A 25,515-nucleotide genomic window follows, 5' to 3' on the forward strand; every position below is an offset into this window, starting at 1 on the left:
TCTTTTGTCGCGCGCTGGTGAGTGAATTTTTCGGGCGTGAGCTTTTTTGTCGGGCGTGCTAAGCTTTGTTCCGCTTGTTTTCCGGCACGCTGCTCGCCGCGTGTATCTCGATATTTTTTTTCGAGAGAGAGCAAGTTTTGAGAGGAGGGAAAGCGCACTGGCCCTCCATCTCTCGCTTTCTCTGTTCCTCGACTCGAGTGATATTGTTCGGTAAACACTCCTCGTCGAGCATTGATAGCAGGTAACCATTAAATGCTTTTTCAACTTTTCTAGCGCGGCAAGAATGTCGCATGTGTTTGTGTGTGCGTAAATGTTACAAACTTTTATCAATTTTTTAACTGTTACTAACAATTATCGAATTTTTTATTTCAAATCTTTATAAGTGTTCAAATTTTTATTACATCAACTATACGAATCGACAAGGATATTTCTTTTTTTAAACGTAGAATTTTCGCATGAACTGCGATTCACGTTTTATCGGAGCGAAAATATTCGCAAGCGCTCTCCGCGATTAGGCGGTCGTGAGGTATCTCTCGCGATTTTACGCAGACGTACGCGCACGAAATATCGAGCGACTTTATGCGCGCACGAATTTTATATGGCACCTCGTTGGAGACGCCATGAAGCGTCTATAAAATTGCCTATAACCGTCTGGAGTTTCCGGGCGAAGCCCCGAACACCCATGAAATCTGCATGAGCCCGTAAGAGGAGTCTCTTTCTCCATACTTTCGGAAATCCTTGGACCCTCGAGAAGCCATGCACGGAGTCAAGCGAAAGGAAGGGAGGTTTTGACGATTGCTCGCCGGGATCATTCTACGCGCGAGTTCTGCCGCAGAAATAAGTAGTTTCCCGAGCTTTTTCTGCGAGAGCAGTTTGCCCCTGCTTCCACCGGAAGTTTTAATGGAATGGAACATCGGTTTGACTTAATGAATCGTGAATCATCTCTGTGTATTATCAACGTTAATATATTTCATTTTCGTTGCTCTATACAATATGTATATGTATATGCGTAACAGGTAAAAATACGAAGAATAAATGCAAACACAGGTTGCGTATAACATTAGAAAATTTCTCGTTTAATAGCGAAATAAGGGACTCATCAAAGGAAACTTTGGATTTGGTCATGTGCGCGTAAATATTTCGTTGCAGTGCAGCAGAATTAATTATCATCGCGGTGCTTTTATCCATTCGCTAGTAATTAAAAAGGGAAAAGGAATTAATCCCGACGTATCTGAATGAAGCATCAATCTACTCGACCCTGTTTCATTTCGCGGCGGGAGATGCGCGCGATTATCAATTTATTATAATTATTTTGCGGTAGTAACGCTGTGATGGGGAGGGCCGACGTGCGATAAACATGCAATTTTTACCTGACGTCCCTCCCGACGTAATTAGAACGTCGATCCGGTTTAATTATCGGGGTCCCAGATACCGTTACGAAATGGTAGATATTTTCTCAAGTGCCGTTAATGAGCCGGGCATGTAAATTAATATCGGATTATGCGTTTCGTAGAGCCACCGGCGCCGGTCGGCGAATCCGACCGAGCCCCGACTGGATTATCGATTAATTATGCTCGTTAGGTCGGTCACACCGGAGTCGCCGTTGCCCGCAATTAAAGCGGCGGACTTCCTGTCTGCGTATTTAGGATTCGCCGTGGCGCGCGAGCGCTGTCCATTAATATATCGTGGCCAATAACATATCGAACGGCTTAGTTGGACCAACATGCGATTAAAACCGCATAATTTCGCGCCGGCCGACCATTCAAGCGGGCTGTTGTTGTCTGTTGTTGTCGTCGTGGTTACCGCTGTTATGTCCGTGCTGTTCTTGCTGCTTCGGCTAGATTCGGTTGTTGGTTCGTGCTAATTTATCGACTATCCGGCTTGCAGTCAGTCGCCTTCTTTTTTCCGGATGGCGATGCTTTTGTTCCCACCTGGATTATCCCGCGCTATGGAGATACGGTCGATAATCGGTGGATATAATTAGCGCAAAGTACACTATGAGTCAACTACTTTTTCGCGATGCGAAAACCAGAAATTTCTCCAGTCGGGATGAAACGGTGCGAATTGTCGGATGATACAGTCTGTTGCAAGAAAGTTTCGTACTTTCGAGACGACGGCAAACAACCGAGATGGTGCTGAATTCTATTCGAATGAAGTTTGCCTACTCCTCGATATTTCCGAATATTCGCTCTTGTATCAAGAGATCGCGGAAGACTCGAAGATTACCGAATTTAAACTTGTACTTCAAATCTGGGATTCGCGACGGAGGATTTTACGGTTACATGCGTGTGCCGTATTGTGCATGCGTTTAACACTTCCACGCCAGACAATCGCGATTGATCGAGGCATCTTGTGAGTTTCCCTAAACGCTCAACGACATTACGAAGTCCGGTAGTACGAACTGGTAACGAGAAGCTTTCGTGGACGTCGGGACGCTGTTGACGCCCGTTTCCGATCTGCCCGCGCGAGCTTCCCTCGAGAAAGGCGACCACGCTCCATTTCCGACTCTGCCGGAAACCAGCCGTTACCCGGGCTTACTGACACCGAGAAAATCTCCGGTCGGTGCAAGCTGTCGTCATGCTGGCAATGGAGGCGGTGGTGGTGCGTTCTTTAGCGGCGCGCTGCAGCGCGTGCAGCCGACAACCCCCGTAATGCGCGGAAAAGCGTGCATCCACCTATTTGTGCAACGGTCGTCCCTTGCAGATAATTAACCCCGTCGCGTCGATTTTTTGCGTCAACCTGCAATCGCTTCTCGATTTTGGTCTCCGTCCTCGTAAATAATTCCGAGAGACAACTCCCGGTGGAAATTGTTCAAAACGTCTCTCGTGCTTCAACGAGATATTCGCCGCCGGAGAATGAAAATGTTGCGTTCACGAAAAACTGAGAAAGAGGAAAAAGTCCTTCAAAGCGCTCGAGGAATTCCTCGAATTTTCGTTCCCAATTCAGGGACGCCCCGCATCTATTCGTCCCGACCGATAACTCGCTTTTAACGACGCCCGCGATAAGGTTTATCTGCTTTTTGACGGACACCACGATGCCATTAGCGCTGAAAGCCGGCCTCTGCTCCGGCGTCTCCCTTCGCTGTGCATAATCGCCCGCTGCACAGTACGAATTTAATAAATCCGATGGACCAGGCGGAATCGCATTATAGGCGCGCGATTGACCTCTGACCCCGAAGGAAGAACTCCCTCGTAAATCCGAGCTGGGAATTATTTCTTGACCGGTCGATGGATGTCGCACGGATGATGCAGATTTTCGTGCACCCCCGAACGAGAACTTTAATACTCTGTGCTCCTCTCTTTCTTTCTTTCTCTGTTCCGCTCGCTTTTTCCCTCTTTTCCTCTTTTTCTGTCAAAACGGCTGCTTTTATCCAACGTATGCACACGGCTCGCGCTGCCTGTTTGCATCGCGGACGCGCGGCGAACAGCTTTCCGCCTGGGAGATTTTCCGCGGCGTCCCGCTCTCTTTTTTTCACCCTTTTGCGGGATATGCAAGCCGCGTCCAAGCGTGAGCCGTAGCGTGAACACAATGAATCTTATTACGGTGCCCTGACCCCGCCGGGTCCCATTGTGACTCTCTAATCCTGTTTAGCATAGACCAGCCCTTGGGATGCGTCGCGACTGCCTATGTCGCGGTTTAACGGATGTAAAAAAATATAAAAGGAGAAAAAAAGAGAAAACCGCCGCAGGTGGAACGAATATATTACCCGATCTGTCATTTAATTTCGTCGGTCATCTCCGCAAATTGCCAGTTCGCACACAGATAAATTATAATAAAGGTGGATCAGTGAAGATTCGCCCGAGAAGTATATCTCTATACTGTTATAGACATATCAATTCCTTAAAATTTCTATTTTGATAAAGACTTATCGAATTGGATGTAATGCAGTTATTGCATGTCTTTTTTATTCTGTAGGAAGAGAAAGAGGAAGAGAGTATGTGCTATATGTTGCTATTAATATTTACCTATCTTTCCATTTTAATTAATTTTTTATATAATCGTTTTGTGTACTTCTAACAGCACGTGTGTAATGATGAAGTAATGATGTCCACTTTTAAATCGCGCAATTGAGTAGCGCTTGGACAGGATTGATATTAATGCCAGTGTTTCTGATGTGAAGCTAACATAATTTTGCGCTGTCATGGCTGCGCGAGTGTCGCTGTCGCGCTGCATTATGGTGACAGGGCTAAATGGTGCGCGAATTAATGTTCATGCAAATTCACGCGATTATCCATATTAATATGCCTCTGTTCTGTTAATCTATTTCTTCTCGTTTAATATAACGCCGGCTGCCGGGTGGACGATGCGGCGCACACACTTGGGACTTGCACGAATTCACATAAAACAGCGCAGGCAGGATACGGTTAGCAAAATGGTTTCGTTCTGCGGCGCGCGCGTCACGCGAATCCCTCAGGATAGTAATACAGCGAATATCCTGCGCGATCGATGGCCCCGACGGGACATCAGCGCGTCAAAAACCAAACCGTTTCCTGGCAAAAAATATGTTTCCAAACATCGCGCGTTTAGCATATCTCTTTATGCATTACTATCATCAGCATTCTGACTGCATCTTGATCTGCACAAAAAGCTATAATGAATTCACATAAACCTAGCAAGAAGCGGAGGGGAATCGGCGTCCTTCTTTCTTTTACCTGTATTATTTCGTTACATTGTTGAAAAATTTACGTGCTCGTGCGAATCATATGCAAAGTTTATTTTCAAAATGATTGCATGTGGTGATTGCTTTATTCTTGAATATATCAGTAGATGTATATATTTTTATGGCACTCGCTTTCAACTTGGAGAACATTGTGGATAGAAATCAGCGCGCGCGCTGAAGTACACGTTTATCGCGTTCGCGACGCTAATAAAAATCATCCACGTATACTTCTCGCACAACGAGGTGCTCGGGCGAGATTAAATAAAGATAAAATATTTCTGCCGTCGCTCGCGCTCGCGAGAGTCCGGGGATTTGGACGTGAAGAATAGCGGGGCGCATCTCGACGAGCGCGTGGCGGCGCGGCATATAAATTCTATGTACGATTTCGGTCTCGTTGTTATGAGGGATGAAGCAACCTCGTTTTCTTGCCGCGCGGAGGAGAAACGCAGAAACGAAAGAGGGAAAGATGGGGAGAGTGAGAGGAGACGATCGGGAAAAGAGGAGGCGACAAGTCGCGAGGGAAGTAGAAAGGGACGTGCCGGGTGAGCAGAGAAGAACGACGCGGGGACCGCCGACACTCGTCATCGTCACATTAAGTCGACTTTATCGAAATATACAATCATCTTTATTATTCCCGGGCGAGACTGCGCTCGCTCGGAATACCAACTCGAGGAATACCGTGACGAACCGCAGTCGCGTACCGCACCTCCTCGTGAATTCCGCGGATTGCCTTTTTTTATTGCGTCTCTCCGTCTTCATCAGTCAGGCTCGACAACGTGCAGCGTGGCGATAAAGTCCCGCGCGTCTCGCGCTGGGAATCGCGTTCTCTTCCGCGCTGTTACGCGGACAGGCGACAGGCGACATGCCAAATTGTTTACCGCGAAACGCGTTTAATATCCTCAAACTGTGGACGATAAATATTTATGGGCATGCAGCGAAAAATTCTCCTATTCACTCGCGGATCTTTCGCATTAAAGCTCGATCGGAGACGTGTAAATTCAGGAATCAGCTTTGAGATGAAATATCTCCGTGGCGATGACTTCCCAACGGCTCCGCGTTGCGGAAAAATTAGAATAAGAAATGCGGCCCCTACAAAATATTTGACGCGCAAACTTTATACTCGAAATGAAATTCTAGTGATCGTAAATTATCATGGATTGTGAGGGGAAACGGGAAAAAAATTCGCTCCGTACGTGGCGACCTTGCCACCCTCGTTTAAGGCCTATTTCCTTTTGCTATAGGATTTGCATATAATATACGAATTCCCTTAGACTAGTGCGCGTGAAATTTCTTTCCTCGAATTTCGATTCCACGTGTCGTTGTTTGCATCACAAATTTATGAAATGACATCGAGAGCCGAGGGTGCGAGCCGAGAATACCGATCGTGCAATGTAGTCGCGCATGCGCACGCGTGACTTATTATAATACCCGGTTTATTGCATTATAATTCATTATGATTCATATTCTTCGCTAGCCATTTCTCTCAACATTAAAAGCGGTTGCTCGATGTTCCTGATTTTCGCGCTACGCAAATGAGACTCAAAATTGCACGACCGCATAAGGGGTAAATGTGCAGTGAGGATTCGGCTCCAACGTAGCTGTAATTATGGGCATTAACCCGGTGACAATAATATAATCGGCCACACGTGCACTCATTAGTCGAGCAACAAATCGCGAGAATTTCGCGCGGCCATTTCACGCCGTTCATGTATTTATAATTGCGCGAGACGTTAATTAAGCCGTTATCGATGCCACTGATTATTTTGTCAAATACAGCGGTAAGTGTATTATGATTGACCGAAAATCAATATAAGCCGCTTTGCAGTAATCACTCATTAATTATAACGGCGTATAATCGCGCGGCGGAGCGACAATATTCGTTGTAACACGTCAACCTCGCTCGCCCTTGATGACGGAAATTGCACGAACAATCCCGTTTCCTACTCGGCAGAAAGTAATAAGTGCGGAAAACGGAAAAAGTTTGCACGCGACTTCGAAACAAGACAAAATGAGTCGACGAAAAAAAGAAGCAAATTAATTGTCATGTATTTCGAAATGAATTTTCTTTCCTGCAATCATCGTTTAAACAATTCGAGCACCGTATAATTTTTTCTCTAATTTGCTTGTCTAACAAAATAAGTAGAATCTTCTGCTTGAATCTGAGAATCTTCCAATTATATTGTCCAATAATCTTTCTATATTGCCTGAATTTAAATGAAAATTATATTGCCATTGTTGCATTGCAAATGTAGATCACACGAATGCAATGTAATTTCACTTTCTTTAATTATTCAATTTCTTAACTTTTTCTCTTTCTCTGATACGACTTCGTTGTATCAAAGCCCGTAAATTACTTAACGCAAGAACGCGTGCGACGGTCGGAAGCGCGATAGATTGCCCGGAAGGGCTTAATCGTGCCGTACGTCGAAATTATTTCTTCTACCGGGACTCTCCGTGCGCCCTTCGGCCGCGATATATCTCGAAAATGGTGGCTACCGACCCGGCACGTCCACCGAGCGGGAATGGTGGCTCATCACGCTTCACTATATAACCCAGAGAAGATCCTGGTGGTGCCTCGTCCTCCCTTTCCCTCCGTCTCTCGCCTCGACAGGAGCTGCCTCCGGCAACTACGGCAACACCGGCTCCGTCGTGTAATAATTTCATTTATTTGCTAAATCCCGCCACGTACGTGTCACGAATGATTAACGGCGGTGCGAAGATCCTCGCGCCTCCGCGCGACCTCGCAATATCCCTTCGTACGAGGGGAACCAGCCACCTTTCGTCCGCTTTTTCGCAAGGTGCGGGCGAGAAAAAAAGCGAGCGGAACGATGCGGATACGCCCGGGATTGTGATTCGCTAGAATCAGCTGGCTTATGTATCCAACGGCGCCTATCGCAGTTTTTTTCCCCGGATCTTTAAAGGATATTTGATTCCGAGATATTTTTAAAGGGATAGCTTGAAAGGATCTTTGTAATTTCTGAAAGTAGCAAATCTCTTTATTAATAATCCATCAACATTATAATTTTTGTAATATGTGATAATGATTATTGATTTGGTCTGAATTCAGACAAAATAACTTTAAAATTTTTTCTCTTCATGTTTAGACTTTCTGACGCGTTCTGTGTGCGTAACATCAATTTCGCTACAAAGTTGCACCGACAAATTTGGACTGTTCAAAAAAGTCCAACTGTCCACAAAAGGATTAAAAGCTCTAAAAGCCTGTGCGAAAACCCCGGAATGTACCAATTACCTAACACCCGCGTAAATATTGTCCCTCTTCCGGGGACAAATTTGTTCTGAGATTTTCCCGGCAGCAACCCACCGTGTCGACTTCTCCAGAAATTCTTAGTGCTTCCGTTTCTCTCGCTCTCGTCTTTTCTCTCATGCTTCCGGCGATGGAACTTGCGGAATAATTATCAGCGTTAATCAAGCAATTTAATTACCGACTTCTCGCGAGTCCGTCCTGCCTGCGCGCGCGAATAATCGAAAGCAGTACTTTAACGCGAAAAGGGATAACTTTCCAACGCGAGAGAGGATCGTAAATACATTAGCCGGCTACGCGGATGAAAGGAGGAACTTTTAATTTCTTTTGGAGTGCCTATCTCTCGAGCGTGCACGTGAAGGGAAGCGCAAGCCCTTTTTACCGTATCGCCGACGTGCGAGAACGAGCTGTAATGGCGAGAGCGTTTGCCACGGATAAAAGGGAATCGCAATGTAACGTCGACGTTCGCGTTAACAAATCCTGACACACGACAAATGAATTTTCTCGTTAGTATACCTACTAGTTGCGTACGCTTACACCGATCAGATTGAGATAACATAAAAATACAATCAATCCATTAGATAATTAATTTGCACTCACATACACAATAATTGTTATGATATTTATTTCACAATTCTGCGGAATAACGTGCGTTTAATTAAATTCACGTTCGCAATATCGTGGGATACGTGAACAAACATCTTGCAACCGCGCGTTATATGCATACATCCGGCGAGATGTTAACGTTAACATTAACGTTAACATTGCGTTATCGCAGACATGATGAGCCCATAATGTTCTATGCGGAGATAAATTTCCGGCAAATGTAATGTACGGTAATTGCCTACGTGAGAAGGATAATTTCCGCACGATCGACTACCTGAGGACTGACTGTAACAGAACAGCGTTAATATTATGGATCTATCACGAAGAAAGCTCCGAATGGTGAATTCGAGACAACGAGAAACATGGTTTCTATGCGAAATAATAGAGTTTGTGAATATTTTCTGCCTTTTGTGAAAAATCATTGCGTTAACGAATGTATTCAAGTTCATGAAGCGTGTTCGGCAAATCATGCTCATGGACCTTGTGAAAAAAATGAAATGTTTACAATGGCAGCATAAAGGACTTGCAAAATTAAATATGCCATCAAGAAGAATAGCAAGCGGTTTGCCGAGTAACAATGACATTTTGCATCGTATTTAACTCGCAGTATCATCCTCGAGCTGATTGCAATTGTTTACGCAGCTCAAACATCCACGAATCAATCTTGAAACTAAAGCGCGATGTAACACGGACAGCTTCGTTTTCGCGCTGATGCGAACAGCAAACAGGATAAAATAACTCGGCGCATAATTCGTTACCCTCAGAAATTTATTTAATTAGCCGCACGTTAAAAGCTCGAAAATAAACGCGAACGCGGTTTATCAGATACATAATAGCTTTGTTGCATGCTGGAATTGCAATTTGTTCGCTATTTCCATGGAATTGTTGATAATGGATGCCTCTGAATTACAGTATTGAATAAAATAGCTTTCCAATCCACCTATCTTTAATCTTGATTATTATTCCGATTTCAAATGCTGCCCCGAACGACCAACGAACATCCGAAAGAATTATTTACCGCGCCACTCACTCTAAAATGCGCTTCAGTCATTATCGAAATGTTATTTGATGGCTCGCGTATACGTGCGGAAGTTTCTCAATCCTCATGTCGGTTCTATACCTGCGGTAGCCAATAAACCGTGCCAGATGCGTCAATGCCATTATGTCTCTTCAGCTTTCTCTTTAGCAGCTCAGCTTCAGCTAAGCTGAATTCGACAGTTAATTTACGAAATATCGACAGCGCGGTAAAGCAGCTAACAAAGCCGATTCGCTTAAAAGATGAGATGGTAGCCAGCTTCCAGAAATATATTCCCGCTCGCACACGATGCAACTTCCATAAACGTCTCTAAGTGCAATGGACCCTCAATTTAAGACTCAATTATCAAAGTATATTTATAACATGAATATGAGAGAATAAAAAATTCCTCCATAACGAGCACGTTTTCGTTTAATGTACGGGAAATTCGTATCAAATCGTATCGTTCGGTAGATTTTCACTCTTGAGCACAAGACTTGCGTCTCGGGGAGATCACGGATTCCGGCGCGGGTTCCTCCTGATTTCGCCTCGGAGCTCTTTCTTCGTAGCCGAAAATAGAAAAGCAAGCTGCTCGCAAAGCGGCATCGTCGCACTGCGCTCGCGTATATACGTGTATATACGAACGTATGTGAAATTCGCGCACGTGGTGGAAGGACGCACGATTTACGGGTATTACGAAAATCGACGGCGCGCAACGCTGCAACCGCGCTCGCGCGCGTCCCTCCGAATGAAAGGGAATGAACGTCCGTCGTTTCGCGCCCGCTCACCCCGGGAATTCACCAAGTTCGACCGCCTGTCCCAGTCCTACCTAATGCGGAGGGTAATTTCGTGCCGATCGAAGGCTTTTGAGCTACTTATTTACCGGGGATAGAAGTGGGAGACGTGGCGACCGAAGAACGCTCGCTGAAGTCGTCTAGCGTCGAGGACATTAGCATGGCTCCTAGGAAGCGTCGTCGTATAAATCGGCGAGATCTCCCCGTCGCCGTAACATTTATCGAACCACCCGGCCGCCGCCAGAAGGAAAATTGGAGAATCGGAGGTTAAGAGAAAAATGTTTCGGGCTCCTTGGAGATATCGGGGTGCGCCAGGGATGCAACGGACTCCCGTTCGATCGATCGGCCCGGCTCCAATTATTATTACGTAACGAAAACACTCGTGGTCGACTCGAGTTAATCCAATCGCGTTACATCATGTAATGGTTGCATAAATCGTTATGCAACGCGAATGAGTGGCAGCTCGTTTCCGGTTTTTGTTTGTTCTCTTCCTCTTTTTATCTCTCTCTTTCTCGAATTAAACGCGGGATTGAGGTAAGAAATGCCTTCTACGAAATTATTCATTATTCACTCCTACATACCGAGAATAATTCTCAATTTCTGCGAGAGGGGTTTAAATACGAGGACGATGACTTGCAGTTACAGGGGAGATGGTTTTGCAGAGAGGAAGACGCGCGACAAGAAAGAAGAGCCTTTCTCGCGCTTCATGCCCCGTAATTAGGTTGGCTCTTAATGAAGAAGGTTCGTCATTCTTTTCGGCGAACCTCGTTTATAAGATTCGAGAACAAGTATGAACTCGAACAATAGAACGTGAATTATAGAGATTGTCGATCGCCCTCTCTCTCGATGCGAGATTCACAATTCGTGAGAATGTTTCTCGCTCCCGAGCATGCACAAACAACCCGAAGAAATGCGAGAGAGGACGAGAATGGGAAGCATAAGAGAGGGAGAGAGATAATAATTAAGCGACAATGATACAATAGCACATCGATGCGACGAGAAAGAGAGACGTCCGGCCCAATCAATGGGTGCGAAGGTGCTGAAACCACCATTGTGTGGTTCACCGACATCCTTGCCTCCCTCTAGTCCTTCCCCATCATCGCGTGCGTGTTTGCACCCCGTGGTGCGAGCGACAGCTATACCGTCGGTCCTCCGACACGTCGGCACCCCATGGCTTTTCTCATTCGGTTCACGTTCGTGCATCCCGTGGAAAATAATATCCTGTGTAAATGGGCGACTCGTGCTCTCCGCGGGGTCCCCTCCCTCTCGTCATTCCGTTCCTCTCTTTGTCTTCCTTTACTTCTATTTATCCTTCCTCGACCTTCGCTCTTCTCTCTGCCCTTCGTCGGAACGGTCAGTTACCTCCTCCACGACGCCGAGACTGTTTTTCCTTAATCCTCTCGGTTGCTTCCAAGCGGGTAGGATAACGAACTCGTTTCGTTTGCAAAATTCTCCTCGCCCGCGATGGAGATTCACTCTGTACAGGGTGATACGGCGATACGCGAGCTGGAAACAGGGATGAAAGAAAATTGGGCGCCGCGAGAAAGGGACGCGGCGAGCAGATTGGGTGAGATCGTTGGTTACAGAGGAGCGGACCGTAGAGAGGCCGAGTGGTCCTTGAGATCCATCCCTACGGTATTTTTCTCCATCCCCGTGACTCGTGGCGCGGCAACGTGTCGTTTCCCTTTTAACCTCCGTGTCCCTGCCTTACGAGGGCCTCGGAAACCATCGATCCACTCGAAACGCTCGCGCACGTAAACGAAACTCCAGTCGAAACTCACGGCGAGCAGAAGTAAACGAGAGAGAAATTAAACGAAGCGAACGAAGAAGGGACGCGCACAAAGTGACAGTACTATAAGCAAATGCGAGGTGGTGGATGACAAAAATAATAAAACTGTGACTGAAAGGACAGTTACAAAAATGGCACGTTATATCTGCCAATTAGCGGACTGCCGGCCAGTCGCGAAGCGGAGGTTTTCGCTGCGGCGTTTAGATGCGATATCTTTGGAATTGGTATCCGACGAACGAGCGTCATATTTTCTTCTCTTTACAGAAATTTCTATTTTTCCTTCCACCGTGTGCGCATTGGTCGGCGCGCCGCAGCGGTCAATAGCGCGATGCGGAAACGTTGATTTATCAGCACGATATACCGGCCCGAATCCCCGTCGTTGCTGTGGCCGCTTTGTCGTGCATGCATTTTGTTGCTTTTTCGTGACTTCCAATTTGCCTCGCGATCGGTCGCCTTATGTCGCACGCCGCGGTGATTTATGCCCTAGCCATCGAATACGGCTGCGAGAGATATGCTCCTTTTTGGCGTTTATTACTCCGCGAACGAAAGATTATTTGACAGATCGACAAAGACAGTACGGTGAGAGAGGGAGAAAGAGAGAGAGAATTCAGGGCAGCCTCGGGGGTTGCGTCAGGTTAACGTTGATAATTTACTGCTTAGCGTATAATGATTAGCGATAATGTACTGATTAGCGAATAATAATTAATTAATAATTCAGAATACATGCATATTGTCAAAATCATGCGTGTTGTTTTTGACTCGGAAACAGTCTGATTCATAATAGATTCATGTAATTTATCATAAGAGAATCCCATCCAGTCACATTTCATACATGTTTTGTATTACATGAAACGTTAAGCAGCCTGGCTTTCGTTACAATTACAGAGAAGAGAGGAACTTTCGCTGCAGCGATGCAGCGTCATCCGATTTAAAACCGGCGTCCGCGGCTATGAACAATTCGCGGAGGTGGTATGTAACATCCATCGGCGGCAGTGGAGCGCAAAGCGAACGCCCGATGAGCGTACCTATAATCCGCGCAACGAACGTAATTGCGATTCTGTCGCCAAGTCATTAACAACGTATCCATTTGGCCGGCACGTTTACGAACTTTTCGGTGTTTCGTTGGTACGTATTTGTTCACTCTCGATTTGTTCTTTTTTTTCTCATGCACAATGGAAAAAGGATTTACGCGGCATGTGCATTTTCCTCTCTTGCGGGTGATTATGGTGATGCAATTTGGTGCATCGTTTGGAAACGCGCGTATTTTCTATTTCTCGGTATTCGAATGTAGAAATATGCGTCGACACAATAACTTTAAAACATAAACTAAATTCCATCAATTCAATTGTAAAGTTATGACGACAAACAAAAAATTAAAAGTATGGCAAAGATTAGTTTCCAATAATAATTTTAGCATATATAAATAAATGTTACGCACGAGAAAATCAACATAAATTCGTGGAGACCACACGAATGCTCAAAGACAAGCTCTTTTGATTAAAATCTTCAACAGACAACCTAATAGTAGATTAGATAATAGAATAATAGAATAGAACATGAATTAACTATTGCACGTAGAAATTGCATTTAATTTATGGAAACGATCTCCGATTCGCATTTCGAACGTAATTGCCGTGTATTCCTCCGAGCGGTCAGTGTATCGCCGCCGGCTCTCTTCTTTCACGCTGAAAATTAGTGTTCTCGTAATAAACATGTCCTCAGTACCGCGTGTAACGAAACGTACATGTATAAATTATCACGAACGATTGAAACACGCCAGAAAAGGAAGGCAGAGATTCTCGCGGGTGGTCAGCGCGATGCATACGCTGAGGTTTTATACGCGCGACTGGGATAAATTCGAAAAAAATATTTTCAGCTTTAGCGCGTCCGGTCGGTTTATACGCCCGACAGAAGGACCGTATATTTTATCCCTTTCTCTCTCTCTCTCTCTCTCTCTCTCTCTTTTTGCATAGAGTACTCGAATTTATGTGTTGTCATGTATCGAAGAATAGAGGAGCGCGAATCCTCGAAACGCGAAATTATAACGCGTACCGGACATGGATCGTTCGTCACTAAAGTATTATTTTTTAGTCCCTGATACAGGGAGAGAGAGAGAGAAAGAGCAATGCGAAACTGACGCATCGATGCAACGCGCGCCGGATGTAACCCTCTATTTCGTCGCTATTGTTTTTTTCCTGTCCTCCCTTCTTTCCGGCGTGAGCAACGATGCGAAAATCGTGACGCGAATTACGTAAATGCGCGTTTTGACGCGGCGACGTCGATATGGTGATCATATTTATGGATAGATCGGCAGTAAACTTTTTTAGAGAGTAATAATAATATAACTGCACATGAATGTAATAAATAGGTAAGTGGCAATTACCAGCAGCGGTTACTCTACATGCGAGAAAAATTACCATGAAGAATACTGTAACTTTAGTTTCTCGCGAACCAATTCCATAAAGATCTCACGACGCGACTACGGGGCTGATTAAACATTTCTTTTTTTCTGCTCGTCTGTTCGTTATGAGTTCGCCAGAGTTCAACCCTTTCTTCGCGCTCCTCGCGACGCCTACGTTCGCAATAATCTACCCTCGTCTGGCGGCGCGATCGCGCGGCGTCAGGTTCGAGCAATCTTACCCCCCTTGCCTAAGCCGAAAATAATTGTGGTCGGGAATCTCCCCTGGCACCTTGGATCTCAAGTACGTGAGCCGAGTGCTCACCGAGAACTTCTCTCTGGGCCCGTGACGAGGTGATCCTGCCATGACCTCCTCCCACGTCCTTTCGAAGGGCAATCGTAAGGACCGCCCTTCCCCCCTCGTTAATGCCCCCGTTTTTATCTCCGAACAAAGGCTCGGAAGCCAATCCTTCTAATAACGACGCGGCCGCCGCCGACACCGCCGCCTTTCGAATTCGGACCGCGTGTGCGGTCGGGCTTTTCATAAAATTCTCACGATCCGGCCGCAGCCAATCGACGAGCCGGCCGAAAGCGTGAGAAGCTCGATATATGGTGGAACCGCCGATGAAATTATATATCGGGAGCGATATCCCAGCGTTCCAGACGAGTCGGTGCCTCGTATTGGAGCGACCATTGGATGAAGTATTTAAAAAAAAGTGATCGACTTTTATAAAATATGGATTTTAAGAGGAAAACTGTGAAAATAAAAAAATCGAATGAAGAAGTCTCGGAAATAATAGTGTGATAAGTAAGATCGTCCGCGTCAAGTTATTGGAGCAGATTCTCGGTTCTCTCATTGTCAGTCGAGAAATTTCGTACGTTAAAAAAATTTTCAATACCTTCTTGTGTCGCTGTAACTATGAGAAAGGAAAACCGACCGAATCGCTGATTGTCGCTGGTTAACGCGGGTCACTGGTGCAACCGCACCGTAATCGTCGCGATACCTGCAGTGGGTACAGAGAGACCCATAACCGGCATGGCGGTATGGCGGCAAAAGCACGAGATAAAAGCGAAATGCGCGGGATGAAAGAAAAAAAGTACTGTCGCGCTACACGGCTGTCGCCAATAATGCCCGGTTTTATCGGGAGCGTGAGCCAACACTCGCATACCGGGAGAAATCGGAGCACATGTGGAAAATAACGGGCTGATTCCTGCTACCAGCGTCGGCGACATAACATCGCCGCGGTAACTGTTACCGGGACACGATCGGCACGACCGACGTGTCCAATGCGTATCGGGCGTTTTGTCGGGACCCGCGTCGCTCACATTTTTCGCGATGCGAAAGAGAGCGCAGCGCTGGTCGATTTTTATCAGCGCGCAAACCGGAGCGACGTTATATCGAGAGGGCCGGGAGACGGTATCTATATGTATCGAGGGTTTTTTTTCCTCCCGCACTACTCTTGTGGCGAAGCAATCGGATTAATCAGCGGAATAGAGAGCCGGAACGATATCATCAAAGTGCGTTCGGATTACGATGGCTCGCCGGCATCGCTCGTGAATGCCGGATAGCCTAGAGCCGACGTCGGGATAACAATATACGTCGCCGCGGGAGTCTCTCGTAATTGGCGAATTGTTGATGTACGTCCGTTTCTACTTGGCCGCTCGATTATCAATCCAGCATCCGCTCGCACTGTCGGATCCATCACGTTACTTTCGCGCGCGCGTCAGAACGAAAAATTCGAAATATCTAATATTACGAAAACCATAAAGGAAAACCGATCTAATTGCGAGCATCTATCCAAATAAAAGACGAAAAGATTTCCCGATATTTTCGCATATTCGACAAAATCGACATCGATGCATCGTTCGAAGCAGCAAGCGTCATGTCGTCAAATTCCGCGTGCAATTTTTGCGAAACGGCGCAGAACAGTCCGATAAATAGAACTACCCATATTGTCCCGGCAGCCAACGTGCTGCCAGATCGCAACTGGCTGATACCTTGGCGACGTCGCCGAAGTTTGTAGTGATGCATCACGCGCCGAGTTACATTCCGCAGCTGCCGTGAATGTCCGTGTTGTCGATTTTGACCGGGATAATTCTCGCAAACACACTGCAATGCGCTATACGCGAACAATGCCGACGCGTAATAGCCAATCAACGAGCGGTGGCCCGCACCGTTTTGACGGCTGAAGTTGATGTACGCTTCATGCCGTATGAAGAGCAAATCGCCGCTATGCTATGCCTGGTGGTCGAGCTTAACGAGTATCGCCCGCCAGGTTTTGTCAGAGCAAGTGGATCAACCGTGATACTGGTCAGACTGATAGTCAATCTCTCGCGCGTAACGTGTATCGAATGACGCGTATCTTTAATGTCCCCTTTGGATTCTCAGCATGACAAAATTATGAAATTTGATCATCTTGGAGAGAATTTTGGCGTGTAATAATATACAGATCTTTGATGTTATTTAATTTAGGTTATAATAAGAACAATTAAAACAATCCTCGTAATCAGTTCATTAATTAATGGGTGAATATCACGACCGTACAATACGTGATAGAACACGCGCAAAATGAATATTGCGACGGAATTGAAAGCCATTCGGGAATTCGATGTTCGTTGAGCATCAAAATTTTCTACAACAATGTCGATTCATTTTGCACGGTAGATTTTTGGTTGGAAATACTGTTACAGGGTTTTCGTACCGCGTGTCTATCTGGAAGCCGATGATAATTTTTATCGAATGCTGTTTCGCGCGTATTCCGCGCTCTCCATTTGGCACGTCGATTTACTACGAAATTCTGGAGAGAATGAGGGGAAAAAGCGTGTTCCGCGCTGGTTAAATGCATTTTTAATCACAAGTAATTTAAAATCCGGATTCGACGTCAAGCTTACAGATCGCCTGAAGTTCAGCTAGCAATTATTTAACACGTTATTATCGAGTAAGAAATTATTTATCGGACATTATTGGGATCGTATAGGGCGCGAATTTATCTTGATTTATCACCGTAAATAAACGCTTTAATCCGCCGCGCACGTAATATACGATGTATTATCAATACACCTGGTGTCGCGCTGATTTTCAAGCTTAATGCATATTTCATGCTGCTTATACAGCTAGTTCGCAATGTGCATAATCAAAGCTCTCGCGTGGATTAAATGTGTCTGACTAAGTGCCCGGAGAAATTATTCACCAAGTTTACTCAACTTCTCCTTAAATACATATAACTCGCCGCCACCGCCGCCGGCGACCAACTTTTTCCTCGAAGATAATTAAGCAACGCACGCGAGAGATGCAGGTTCCAGCGAGGATAACGGCAAAACCAATGAACAGACCAATTAATTACTCGTCGATCCTCTTCAGGATAATTACCGTTTGATGACGGTGCCGATATGCAAAAGTGCATTCGTTGATTCGTCACTTGACGCGCAACCATTGGAGACATTTCGCTTTCAACCGCGATTATAAATCGCTTTTCCTCTCTTTCTTAAGACGATCACGAGCGTTTACGTCGATCGAACTTAAGCTGCCGCCAACTTGGACGTCGACTTGCCAGGAGGAGAGCTATCGCCGATATTCGTTGCTCGGTCGCGATCTTATCCGAGCCTTTCCGAGTCATAAAATGTTTCTCGGGCGGAGGGTGGATTATCCTCTAAGAGAGACTCCATTGGGCAGCACTCGCCCGGTCCTGGAAGAGCGGCGAATAAATTCCGCGGCTGAACGCAGACGCGTCCTAAAAGGATCATAAAGTCCGAGATAAGGATCGTGCTCGTCGATAAACGAGAGAGGGAGGGCGCGAGGGAGAAAGCGGCAGAGAACTTGCGCGTGGCCGTCGAATAAAGGAGCTGCTTATCCGTAAAGTCGTGCAGCTGTTCGTACCTTTCTCCGTATCCGTTCTCCAAGCTCCTGGTAATTATATCTATGATCGTACGAATGTGTGTGTGCGCTCGTCGATCTCACCGAAGCTCATCTCAAGGAATCAGATTTCTCGCGGCCGTCTATCCTTTTCCTCGACGTGGGGATAACTGCGATAAAGTCGACAAGTGCAGTCGCGCGGCGTGCCAAGCTGATACCGTTCGGGATACGTCACACGCGTATGGAATGGCGTTATCAGAAATATTCTGCGGTGAACGAACGCGCGATAATACCCGGACGACGTTACGAGATCTCTTCGTGACGCTTTTTGTCCGTGAAAGCTGGCATCGAGCGATATTCACGGCACGAGCGCGAATCGGGAGCCACAAGCGCATGCTTTCATTGCGCGTCACGTTTGCTTTATGTATCATGAAAGCGAGATAGCCGTTTATCGAAGGGTGGAAAAGTGGGAGAGAGAGAAACAGAGACAAGCTCGAGAGACTATTCTCGTGGTCAATTGCAACAGGCCTCAGGTTCGCGTCGATGATCGATAAGGGCGCCCACCATGGAAGGTCACATAACGGGAGGTCAGATTTCGGGGTCGCTTACGAAAAAATTGGTGGACTGATAGCGATAAATCACATTCCTTCCTGCTTATTATGTAGTATTCTTTTTATGGCGCTATAAAGAGGAGAGTCTGAGATTTCGCGTTGAATAATTAACATACATTTCGCGTTAACTTCAAAGTTTTATGTCACGCCACGTAATATCTGCATAAGAACCGGTATATGTCAAAGTTTTATTTTTATCGGCCTGAGGAACTTCCCCAAGGAACGGCCGTGTATCGCGTATATATCGTATGTAACGTTCGCGAGGTTGGATGGAGCTCGTTCTCATCCCCGAAGCTCCTTCTGCTTGTAAACTTCCCCCGCGAAACCTGCGTTCATCCCCTAACCCAAACCCACGTCTCACCCTCACGGTAGAGTGCTGTAACCGAAGGTAGACACTCCGTGTGCTGTAATTTTACATCGCTCTTTACATCGTGCCATTCTGCACAGCCAGGATATTTTTTCTCGAACTGTCATCATTGGGATCCTAAAAAGTAGTTGATTAATTGCGAAATTATGCGTTCGTGTAAGAATGTGTAAGAAAAATAAAAACAAAACGTGATCATAATTAACACTCGTCAGGGGTGAGAATTAATGAAGGTGGAAAAAGCGACGGATAAATTAGGCGGCCATTAACAACTCGGCCGCTGGATTGCCTCGAAGCGAGTAGGAGACTTGGGTTTTCGACCCCCGCACCGCGCTGATTCGCGAGGAGGGTCGAGAAGGATATATAGAACGGAACACGGTGGTTACGCGAAAACGGTATGGCTGTTTGTTAAGATCCCTTTGTAGCGTCCAAGGGGTCTTCAACCGACCCTGACTCCCCCATTCGCCTGAAATCCAAATGGCTCTCTCAACGAGCGAGCGTTATCCTCCCTTTGTCGAGGGTGGTTGAAAGCATCGGGGAAACGCCCTGTCGAAGGTCACGCCGTAAGACAAACGTCTTTGGCCCTTGGAAGACTCTCTATGCAGGACTTAAGGAGGGCCCGCCTTTCCTTTCTGGAGAACACAAGTAGTGAAATATAATTGAGTGATTCGCGGTTTTGCACGATTTTCCTCGGCGCGTGATAATGACAGTCAAGCGGTGATGTGATTTTATTAACGTGAAGAGCGGAAAGTGGAACCGCTTCACGGAATTAATAAACGTAATTAAGAACAAAGTTTCGTGAAATAATTATTTCGCCCAAGTTTGCGAAGTAATTATTGCGCGGTTTATTCGTTTATTTTTGTTACGTCAGTAACCCTTCATCGGATGGAAGGTTCTCGAACGATCTTCGAAGGCTCCGGCAGGCAAGCCTGCTAGCCGTAGCGAGCGTTATCGCGAGCCCGGCAATTAAATAGTGTAAACATCCGCGCATATCAGCATCTTTCTAGAACCTTCTAGCACGTTCTAAAACCTTAAAATATATATATATATATATATATAGCGATTTTATAATTTAGGAAACTTTATATTATTATTTTCCTGAATGCAAATGATCATATAGACGGAATTTAATATGATTACAGTCTTCAAAATAAGTATTATTTCTTTTAATATACATATCTTTGGATTAAAAACAGATACAACAACCATTCAAAATCCCAGAAGATCCATTTTGCAATCAGGAAATTAATACCGAGAGGAAAATATTATAATCATAAGGCGAACTACGTAATTAATCAACTTAGGTATTAAGGTTCTGTACAGGGATGTTTACGCGAAGGGCCTCCCTCCACAGAACCGAGATAACCGTCGAGACGAAGACGCGGGCCTGATTTTCCTAAACATTATTGGTGGAAAATCAGTCCCACCATCGATATTTTCAACCACCCGCCTCTTCGTCCACAATATAAAAGGGCCTGCAGAAGGCCAGGGAACTCAGTAATAAGTGCAGCAATAAGTAATCATTTTCGTTAAGCGTTTTCGTAGTCTTGGGTGTCGAGTCTGATCTCTACGTTTAAGAATAAATTCCGAGTATCTAGTGTTAGCGAGACTGTGGCGACTGCTCTCACTCCAGAGCCACGACAAGGTAGATTTATTTGCGACACTGCGTTTCCGAACCCGATCATCACACTCATATAGTATCAATAAATAACTTTACTTTAAAGGAACAGTTACTGAAAATTAATGAAGCTTCTTCTCTATATTTCTTGTTTTCGTTCAAATTCATTCTGATTTCCTGGAGGATTTGCAACTGGCGCTGCCGAAGAGTGTGGCCCTAATTGTTCAGGTTAGCGCTGCCGAAGAGTGTGGCCCTAATTTGCGACCATAATCCTACAGGAATCCGTGGATAAATATAATTCAATTCATTTCCATGCCTACTAAAAAGGGGCGCAGATTCCAAGAAAAGAAGCTCCGTTATCATCTCCGACTTGCTTACTCAAATAATCAGGACCCGTTTCCTCTCATCCAAAAATTAACGAATCTAGAAGCCGACCGAGCATTGTCAAAGCAAATTCCGTACGTAACCCGCGAACTCACTTTGAACCACAATTATCCTGATTACCGCAACATCCGTAAGGGTGATCCTCGTCGAGTTGTTTATAAATTACGAGAGTTGTTCGGGTTGAACCGTAAAGAAATCGAGATTCCGAGTTCGTATCCAGTGTTACCACTCATCCAAGAGTTTTAATATACAAACAAGTTCTAATCACAACGGAATAAAACCGTAAACCAAACGTGTGATGTGTCGCGGAATATCGAACCCTTCCCGGCGTACCGATTTGGTACTAGAGTATCAACGGCGATCCGGCGTGGTCGCGTGCATGAGATATACGGCGTATCTCCGACCTATAGACGGTTCTCTATTTTGTACCATTTGCTTCGTTAATAGAATTTTTCCTTCACAAAAACAAAATTATACTTTGCTATCAAAACAGGATTTAATAGTGGGGTTGAGACGGCACGTTCCTACGTGCGTAATTTGCGATAGAGACCTTGCTGGGTACGCGCCGTTTTACAATTGCGAAATCTGCTCCGACGGATATTTAGAGTTGCTCGATCAATTAAACTCAACCGGAGAGGATATGTTTGAGCTTTCAGACCCGACAGTAATTCGATCACGAGAAGAGTCAACGGGATTTCTTTCTGTTGCGGATTAGCGGTCTTTTCGAAATGACCGGCCGCAGCGGTACTGCGCGACCGTCGGCGGAGTAATACAAGAGCGAGCGGAGAGCGGTGGTGGCGCGGCAGTCTTCTTCTTACCTCGCGATCTCTGCGATCTCTGCGTAGCAAATCGCTTGCAAAAAGCTTCGTGTGGTTCTTTGTGAGACAAGGCGAGTTCGAGTGGACGACCAACGAGAGACGGGTTCATCTGAAACGTCCAGCGGTGACGAAAGAGAGATAAGGGCTTCTGCCACTGAGCGGACACTCGAATAACCTAGACAGCCTTCGGGTGTGTAAGTCTTCGACGACTTTACTATAGTTCACGGCCTTCGGGTGGACAAGCGCTTGTCGAGTTCTCTAGTCACTAGCCTTCGGGTGAGAGAGTCGTTACGTCTCTGTATCTGGCCTGATTTATCTCGGGTGTTGTAGTCCTTGCCGACTATTTTAACCTCACTATTTTAGGTGAAAGAATCAAAGCCGACTCGTTACTAACAGAGGTTGCCTTCGGGTGACAGAGTTCTTGTGGACTCTTGCAGCTTCATCCATTACATGTACGTGTGCTCTCTGGAGCAGCTCACTCGCTGATTTCTTAGTCAGCCGCTTTACGGTGCCTCTAATAACTGAGGTGGTAACGTTCTTCGAGCGTTCTCTTATCCACTTCTTTCAGGAATTATCCCAACAGTTTCTTTACAGGCGTTGAACGAACAAGATCTTCGAAGAGCGACCTCCCTCAGCGTCATTCAAGGGCCGGAGCACGAAAATCTCGCCCGTACACGACACATCGCATGATATTTGTCAAGCCTGCTGCCTCGATTAATTTACTACGGAATTACTTGTTTCTTTTCTTAATTTTAGTAAAGTGTGCAATCAAATCAACTAGCCACTTTTCTTCACGCCTACCTTCGACTATACGGATTGCGTCAACACTTTCCCTCGCCTCCGAAAACAATTAGCTTCGCGATCCTCGGGAAGTATCCTCGTATCTAAGCATACGGACAGTCGGAACGTAACATTTTATATATACATTTCATTTATTTTATATTAATGGTTATTTTTTGCGCCATTTTCATCTTTTCTATTTTTCTCTTTAATGCGCTCTTTTATACTTTTCTATTTTGCTACGTGAGGGATATTCTGAACGCTTCGTCTGAATTATGTGCGATACTTTTCAAGCGGATTGAGAACGGAGCAGTGCGTTAGGGGATTAATACGCAACCACCGTCGCGTCCGCACGCTCATTCGTCTTCCTTGCATGCAAATCCCGCACGCGAATCGCCTCGAGAGTGCCCGACCGTGTATACACTTCATTATTTTGACATCGTGCATTTCAATTCAGCGCAGCGATTATGAAGAATCACTCGCGCGTTTACGAATGATTCCTCTCCGAGCTGCCGACGCAGCGATTGGAAAAAATTGTTTACCAAAACTGGTTCTGTTTCGTGACGGTGGATTCGATTTGTTGCTCCCTGTTGACCGTGCCTGGTCAGTGATATATTTTCATTAATACGCGAAAACGGAACGGAATTGCTCCTGAACAGAGGGAATCGTTTATATTATTTCTTGTCGTTCTGCAGCATTATTATCGTAACAATTGCTTATAGTTTTGACGTTATTATCGAGATTACAAAATTTGATAAGAACCATTAGATTTAAAATTAATCGAATAATATCAATCTCCAATTACTATCTTTCATTTCAACTTCAGCGAAGCTTCCGACTTCGTCTTAGAGAAAATTCGCTGGGTCGAATGTAAAAATGGAATTGTCATAATTTCCACAATTCACCACAAAACGCCGGCGATCTACGAAATCAATAGCAATCAATTCTCTGTGCGATATCACCCTGTCCGCCGCAGGATTTCGCCAAACGGAAAAGGCCAGGCGACATGGAAGAAAACGAGCGAATCTGGACTCGGTCCAGATTCGGGACTCGAATGCATCCCGGACGAGTATCCGTCCCATCGGCGGCCAGCGCCGATGCAGCGTCGGGAAAAATCGTGAAAATCCTGAGCGTTCAATTAGAGGCGAACTATGTCGTTGAGACCGGGGAACGGCCGAGAGACCGGGAGAACGGTGGAACAATTGAAAACGCATTAATGGCACTGTGTGAAATTAGTAATTAGCGCCCGGTAATTCACGGTTATCTGTCACTGACTTCCCCGTGGATTCCGACTATATCGTCGAAGAATGAAAATGACTGCCAACGAAATTTCCTGTCGAAATACGTGGCGTCGAAGTTCAAGAGTAAAACGGAAAAATGCGTATTTTGTTTCATTCTGGCGCTGTTAATTCAAAACGCCGGACTATTATGAAGCTCTAGTAATTTGCGGCGATTTTATTTAACAATTTTATTTACGATTTAGCGGAGCGTCAGAGAATTTAAGTTTCGTTGATTAGTTTCCTGATTTTTGTTTGCTAAGAAAGATATTTCCCGAGTCTCTTCAATTTTTCGTAAGAGCAACGATTCTGCTGTAACTTTTACTCTGCAACCCACCGTTCTGGACGCGTCGCGACGACGATGATGGCACACGAGACCCGACATTTTCGGCGCAATGTGATAGCGGTAATCTCTATTCATAATGCGATAAAGTCGTGCGGGAGCGAGCTTAAAGTAGGACATGGATGTCGAGATCTAGGATGAGATAAGGCTTGTTGCACGAAAATCTTGTCCATGCGACGTAGATAAAAATGAATATATGCGCGACAGGAGAATCGCCACCGGCGTGGCCGTGGCAATCATCCGCCCCCATCAACCCTCACAGGACTAAAGTAGTTTAGCATTTTTCCGTCTTTCCTCTCGCCCAACCCTCTGGTAATCTTGCATCTTCGTTCAACTTCCTCGGGGGTTCTCGCCTCATGAATAAAGATGGTGGATTCCGCGGCCGGAAGAAAAGGACAAGCCGGGCGGGAGCGGGAAAGATCACACGACGACGAACGACGGGAAGGGGAAGATTAGGGAGAAGAGAGACTTCGTGGCCTGAACAACGGAAGCTAGGCGAAGGCAGGAATTATCGACGAGTCCTTCAGGAGCTTCAGCTACGAGGCGGGGTCGCCTTTGAATGGAATGAATACCGGCGAACCGTCGTACGCAGGACTTTCGGGGCTGTTAAGGTGTTATCCGCTCTTTCTCTTCTCCCTGTCTGTCTCCCCGTGGGAGGAAGTTTTCGCGGTATCGATTATCCCCCTGTGTCGCGTACGAGAACCCGACGACGATCGCGAACGAGAGAGAAGCTGAAGAGGCGGTCAAATATTTTCGTTTGTTCGAAGTGAATACCGTAGAGGAAACGAGGAGAACGGAGAGAGCAGATGCTGGCAGATACTCCACGAAGAATCGTCCCATGGAGACCAGCGGAAGGACGTGGTTTCGTAACGATACCGGCTACATTACTGTCCGTAAGTTCGAGGACGTGAGGAAGTTTCGAACGAATCCCGGGACGCCATAC

The 25,515-nt window shown here is 45.8% G+C and overlaps 1 protein-coding gene and 1 long non-coding RNA gene across 6 annotated transcripts in view; both read left to right on the forward strand.

Annotated features, from left to right (window-relative positions):
• Positions 1 to 25,515, forward strand: part of LOC105284227 — a 197,570-nt gene that overhangs the window by 49,322 nt on the left and 122,733 nt on the right. The window lies entirely within an intron of this gene.
• Positions 367 to 22,820, forward strand: LOC105284226. 3 transcript variants are annotated; one of them, XR_003407340.1, is made up of 3 exons: positions 367 to 22,366; positions 22,536 to 22,624; positions 22,756 to 22,820. It is a non-coding gene; the product is annotated as an uncharacterized LOC105284226 (long non-coding RNA). The 3 variants fall into 3 exon arrangements; XR_003407338.1 differs by having other exon boundaries at positions 22,536 to 22,698; positions 22,767 to 22,819; XR_003407339.1 differs by having other exon boundaries at positions 22,767 to 22,819.

This window comes from Ooceraea biroi, chromosome 12, assembly GCF_003672135.1.
Source record: "Ooceraea biroi isolate clonal line C1 chromosome 12, Obir_v5.4, whole genome shotgun sequence".
Taxonomy (NCBI): Eukaryota; Metazoa; Arthropoda; class Insecta; order Hymenoptera; family Formicidae; genus Ooceraea; species Ooceraea biroi.